At 34.1% G+C, this 6,820-nt stretch overlaps 1 long non-coding RNA gene across 1 annotated transcript; it reads right to left on the bottom strand.

The window, feature by feature from the left end:
- Window positions 1–4,308: 4,308 nt before the first annotated feature.
- LOC113081383 (uncharacterized) lies at window positions 4,309–5,914 on the bottom strand. The gene is made up of 5 exons (XR_003282171.1): window positions 5,886–5,914; window positions 5,751–5,792; window positions 4,914–5,038; window positions 4,727–4,816; window positions 4,309–4,461 (listed from the first exon to the last, which is right to left on the bottom strand). It is a non-coding gene; the product is annotated as an uncharacterized LOC113081383 (long non-coding RNA).
- Window positions 5,915–6,820: the final 906 nt, after the last annotated feature.

Below are 6,820 nucleotides of genomic sequence, written 5' to 3'. Positions count from 1 at the left end.
AGCACTGTTCTGATCTGCTGAATAAAAAATCTTAGAAAAATCAGAGAAAGGTACAGAAATGAGAAGCAAAGCGCAGAGCAGTAAGCTAGAATGACCGAAGGGTAGCGAAGCCGGAAGTGAACCCAAGCTCTAAAAAGCTGTGCAGGGATGCACTCTCTTCTCACACACAAATCCTATGATCTGTATCAACATCAGCTATGGTGATGTCACAGTCATGATTTTCATCATCCTGAGGCACAACCAGAAAAATTCAGAAAAATGTGAACTGATACAAATATATATTTACTAATTTTAAATAATAAAATTCCTAGTGGGAAAAAGCTCATTAAATATTTCAATGTTATATTTTATTCTATTTTATTCAATTTTACGGTAAAGAGTTACAGTATATTATATTCAATATCTTTTCTACATGTAATTCTTTTTTTATTATTTCTCAAACTCGTTTTACATTTAAACACAATCACACAACCAAACCGCTCGACCACACTTCCTGTTTCCACATGCATGTCTCTTCTCCTTCAATCACACTTCCTCTTCCCACATGCATGTATCTTTAGTGTCCCCTGCAATTTTGTGCTAAACAGAATCCAGAGTAGATCTGTTGTTATTTATCACAAATACACACACACACACACACACACACACACACATACAGTATATACATAGATTTTAAATCTAATTTAACTGATTTAAATGCAAATAAATGAAATTACATTTTAACCAAAAATATATATAGTAAACTTTATGTCCAAATTACTTTGAAAATCAAAATAATTACCAAAGTCAAAAAGTCGAAGATGTGACATTTGCCAAGTATGGTAACCCATACTCGGAATTGGTGCTCTGCATTTAACCCATCCAAGTGCACACACACAGCAGTGAGAAGTGAACACAACGTGAACACAAACCATTTTGTTCACGTGAAAAACTAACCATTAGGCCATATCTGCCCCCATCTACCAATATATGAGGTCAAAATTACCCCACATTCAATATATGAACCAGTTAATTAAATGTGCAACCCAGTCTCACAATCATCTTCATAAACTCATCATATAAACTAAAAATGTAATTACTTTAACTCTGTTTAATCTCACACACAGTAGTAGTTTTGGCACAGTGCTTGATTTATTATTACATGTTGCAGTTTTAAATATTTTTTTAAAACTTTGAAAATATTTGATTTATTATTCCTGTGTACTGTTGTTGTTTTTTTCTATGTTTTTGTATCAGTTCCTAATTTTACTTATAAATTAACACAATTAAACAAATGCTTATGCAGAAAAAGAGAGGAAAGTGTATGAATAGCTGCTGCACCTCCTTATGCTCTGTTAAAACGACCAGACTGGCGTTTCTCTCAGAATGGAAGCTCTCAGCAGCGCAGCAATCACTGTGGTCACTCCAGAACAAATAAAACACATTGTCACTGAGAAGCCACATTTCTGAAAGATAAGAAATAAATATAAAATAGTTTTTAGTTTGTGGTTTGAAGCAATTATAAATATTTGAATAATCTAGAAACCATTAAAATAGCTTTGTATCAATAATCATTTTGTAGGACTGTTTCTGAGGAAAACCACAACAGAACCATTTGAACACTTCTGTTTTGTGGTTTAGCTTAAAAGACAGTGTTTCGGTGTTTCGGTGACATACAGTTTATCCAGCTTTTCAATGTTTCACACAGGCTGAAAAATAGTTAACAAAAAAGGTTTCTTCCCAACAGTATAAATAAATAAATATAATTAACCTTTTTCTGGTTGGTTGTGTTTCTTCATCATCACAACACATGCATATAGCGAAAAGTGCTGCAAATCATCACAACACATGCATATAACGAAACGCGCTGCAAATACTTCACAACACATGCAATTTAAGAATCAATTAATGAAGAATTGCAAATTTATTTTCATTAACCTTGAAATTATATTTAGCTGAGGATATTAACGCTGAGGAAGTTAGCCATCTTAAGTAAAGTTTTACATTTAATCATGTAATTATTCAGCTTATTCAGGCTAATAATATCCAAAAGATAAAGGAATCATGGTGTTTAAAAAAACACCAAGAAAAAAAAAAACTCAACTTTAAAAAAAACTCCTTCACAACCTTCACAACTGACCAGTAACCACTGCACGTTAAGCAAATCCTAGCCGGGTCCGACACTTTTTGAGGTTTCCTCAAAACATTTGCATTTTGATCAGTGCTATTTGCAGCGTTTTTGTTAATTGCATGTGCTATGAGGATTTGCAGTGCATTTCCTTATATGCATGTGTTGTGATGATTTGCAGCGCGTTTCGTTATATGCATGTGTTGTGAGGATTTGCAACAAACTGATGAAGATGTTTTACATACTACCTTCCACTCTGCTCTGTTAAAAAAAGATTAATAGAGATTAATACAATACTTTTTATTACAAACTATATACAATTTAATTCCATTAATTGATTCCATCCATTCTTCTCATTTTGTCTTACTTGAGAGCAGTGTTGTACTGTTTATAGTTGGTTGGGCTTTAAGGAGGTCTGTACTGAAGACACTGATAAACAACTTCTGTTTGAGAAGCACCTCTCATGTGCGTTGTCTCACGGTCTTCATATTGATTGAAACAAAAGAAAACGCTGCTGCAGCTCCATCACACCCACAAGCACTGAAGTAAGGGCACACATGCACAGAATCACAAATCACATGATCTGTGGCTGGAAAATTAGGTGTGATGCTCAAATGCTCACTTGCGGTTGTGTTGACTAAAAATAAGTGCCACCTCTGCTAAGATATTTTGAGTAGCCTACTAAAACATTGGCTCAGTTCTCACAATACTCTCATTGAAATGGTTTTCTACTCGCCACCATCATCAAGTTATTCATATAGTGGCTACAGAAAAAAAAACAATAAAGGCTATGTTCTTGAAACAGGGATGCAAACTAATCCCATCCCTTGGAAAGATTAAAAGAGGTTATTGCATGTAAACATAATCAGGCCAATAAAGTACTTGGAACTCATAATAGGTTTCTACCAACTTGGATAAGCTCTTCAGATTGGAACAAAGACATGGTTCTCGTGACTCCTTGCAAACATTATGCTTTTTTCAATCTTATATGCCTGATATTCTACATATTCTGTAGAATATTCTGTTGGCTAGTCTACATGTTGCTCTCCCGAGCTTTCTATATTATGACCTATCTGAAGACTGCTAAGGGGCATTATTGCTGCTCATTTGCATAAAATTGTATAGCCTATCCACCTTTTTCTTCCCATTGAATTGGGCTTGGCCATTTGTAAATTCTATGGGTCTAGATTCCATTCTCATCCCTACAAGACTATTTTTAGCTGTAAAAAAATGGTTTGTTTAGCTGCTTGATATTAAAAATTGATGTGTCTTACTATATTATTTTAATGCATTATCTTAAATATGAACCCAATGGTTTGTACAGTTTTACGGTTTAATGCACGTTGTTATTCTTCTTGTTATTTCCCTATAGAGGCTAATGAACCAAAAGTCTTGCCCATAGGCTTACAATTATAATTTGTGAATAACCCTAATCAAATTAATTTGATTGATAGTGTATGCATTGATAATCAGTTAAATCCTCCAACTAAATGTAACCGTATACATTTTACAGGCTCCTTTGGTCACGTTAAAGGGATAGTTCACCCAAAAACGAAATTATGTAATTAATAACTCTCAACCCTCATGTTGTTCCAAAGCCCTAAGACCTCCGTTCATCTTCAGAACACAGTTTAAGATATATGTTCGCTTCTCCAATAACCATTAATCCACAAATGACTTAAGCTGCTAACTATTCTAATGTGGCTGACACTCCCTCTGAATTAAAATAAACCAATATCCTGGAGTAATTCTTTTACTCAAAGAGTATACTGACTGAACTGCTGTGAAGAGAGAACTGAAGATGAACGCCGAGCCGAGCCAGATAATGAACGAAAGATTGAGTCTGAACCGTCTGAACTCGAGTCAAGAACCGTAAGAAATGATCATAAGAAATTAGCTAAATTGATTTACATTTATTTATTGAATAACCTTAGACATAGCCAAAGACCTCCCTGATTCCATTTGCATTAATAATCATCAAGTGTTTCTTAAAACAAGAAAAAGAGAATTATATAAGAGAAAATTAACGCTTTTTAAAAATGTAATTGAAATCCTTGAATGGAGACAACCTCTTATCTGGAACTTCTGAAGACAACACAGCTATTCTGTCTAGTGTTAACAGAGAAGAGTTTTAATAAAATAAAACAGGATAAATGAAGTACAGCACATGCATAATGTCTGGAAGCTGAACTTTGGGGCCAAGGAGCTGTCCAGTATATCCATTACAGCTTCAAAAGATGTTGAAGTCTGCACAATTTCTGACCGGGATTCACACTCCTCTCACACACAAATCCTTCTCCATGGTCTGTGTCAACATCTTCGGTTATGATGCCACACTCAAAATTTTCATCATCCTAAGGCACAACCAGAACAGAAAACATTTTTTTATATAAATGCACAAAAATTATGTTCTTGGAATGTGAATTAAAACACCTATAATTCATATTAGATTAATGTAAGACAATAAGACATTTTGCTTTATAATAAGTCCTAATTTTTTTTTAAACATTATTTTTTCCATTATTATTATTATTATTATTCACTTTTCCCCACTGTCTCACACACAAACTATAGATATCAGAATTATTTCACAAATATGAAAAATTTCAAATGCATTACCACTGAGAGAGAAGCAGTGTCTCCAGATCCATCTGATGAGGCTCTTGAGACCAAAAATTGCTTTCCATTGGTCCTAGACATCAACCAGACCTGCCCATGTACACACAAACATTCGACAATGTGTTCACATTTAAAAATAAATAAATAAAAGGAGAAAGAGAGGAAAGTGAATGAATAGCTGCTGCACCTTGTTATGCTCAGTTAAAACAGCCAGACTGGCGTTTCTCTTAGAGCAGAAGCGCTCAGCAGCGCGACAATCAATTTGGTCACTCCAGAACAAATAAAACACATCGTCACGGAGAAGCCACATTTCTGAAAGATATCAAATAATAGTTTGTATGAAATATAGAATAGATAATTAGTTGAAAGAAATATAAAACACACATAGACAAAACAAGAAACCCATTTTAAAAGTTGTGCAACAATGCCAAAGTGAAGAACAATGTACTGTATGAACATTTAAAGTTCACCCAAAAATGAAAGTTCTGTCATTAATGTTTTAGATTTAGTTTGAGAACTTTTCTGTCTCTCCATTGAAAGTGTGTACAGTACACTGTCCATGTCCAGAAAGGTATTAAAAACATCTTAAAAGTAGTCCATGTGACATCAGAGGGTCAGTTAGAATTTGTTAAAGCATCAAAAATACATGTTGGACTTTATTCAGCTTTTTCTTCTTTTCCGGGTCTGTTGTGAGTGCGTTCACACTACTACAGTGACGCTGCTGACGTATGACGTATGATTAATGGGCGCGCCAGAAAACACTAACAACAGACCCGCAATAGAAGACAGTCGTAATTTTTGTAACTGACCCTCTGATGTCACATGGACTACTTTGAAGAGGTTTTTATTATCTTTCTGGACATGGACAGTAGTTATTAATGACATAATTTTCATTTTTCAGTGAACTAACCCTTAAGATGTAACACACTGGAGTTAATCTAATAATGAAGTATGTGTGAATCAGTTTATATCCATTAAGTAAATTTTTGACACCAGTAAGTATTTAAATTAAATTAAAATGAACCTTTTTGTCCTTTTATTGGTTGTGTTTCTCTGTTGTGAGAGTCTGGGGGAAAACATGATATACAAAAATTTGAAATATTTAACTGTCACATTTTTTTCAAATAAATTTCAAATACTACTGTGTCATGATACTTACAATTTAGACTCACAATGACAAGGATGATGCTGAGATTAGAATGTTCACAGCAAACAGTAAAAACACACACTTTCTTTCATGGTGTTCTGTTAAACAGAGATTATTAGAGATTAATAAGAGAGCACTAACTGTAAATTACATTAAAAGTTTGTTCCATCCCTTTATCCATCCTCTGTTGCCTTACCTGAAAGCAATGTTTTACTAGTTATAGTTCCATGGTGTGCAGTAGGTGAAAGCTGAAGACTTTGATAAATATCTTCTGTTTTAGCATCAACATTTTTATGCATAACCCTCTTCTCTGCATTTCCTTCACTTTCTTCATAATCATTGACGGAAACAGAAAAACGCTGCTGCAGCTCCATCACACTCGCAAGCACTTTAGTATTTGCACATGCACATAGCTGTCAGCAATCATATATCACACCCTCTGAGGCTGAAAAAGGCTGGTTTTCTTTTCTCTTCTGTACTTCCTTTTCTGTCCATAGTCAGACCAAGCTTCCCTATATCCCATGGTGATGGTGTGCTTGGAAATAAAAACTGCAGTGCAGTCTCTGACTAACAGGAAGTAGTGGGAAGCATTAACTTAAAAAAGGTAACTATAACTTGATGATCATGATAAAATGAATGTTTCTCAATATGCAAAAAGTCAGATAAAGCAGAAGCAAAATGTGCCATTGGTTTCTTAATTGTGTTCCTTCTCTCGCTATCTTTCATACCCTTATGAAAAATAAGTTTATCCAAGTGTGCTATTAGTATACATCTTTTGAAATATAAATAGGAAAGTATGCTTTTAGTTTACTTTTTATGTGCTTCTCAGAAATGGGCTTTACTCCTCAGAAAATGACATTTAAGTATACTTGTACTTTCTAAAAGTCGAAATATATTTGAGCTATACTCCTAGAATCCGTTTTTTCATTTCATTTTATTTTTCATTT

The sequence above is a fragment of the Carassius auratus genome, unplaced genomic scaffold (genome assembly GCF_003368295.1).
Source record: "Carassius auratus strain Wakin unplaced genomic scaffold, ASM336829v1 scaf_tig00034074, whole genome shotgun sequence".
Lineage (NCBI taxonomy): Eukaryota > Metazoa > Chordata > Actinopteri > Cypriniformes > Cyprinidae > Carassius > Carassius auratus.
The sequence above is the reverse complement of the archived record's forward strand: the minus strand, read 5'-3'. Positions and strand labels throughout refer to the sequence as shown.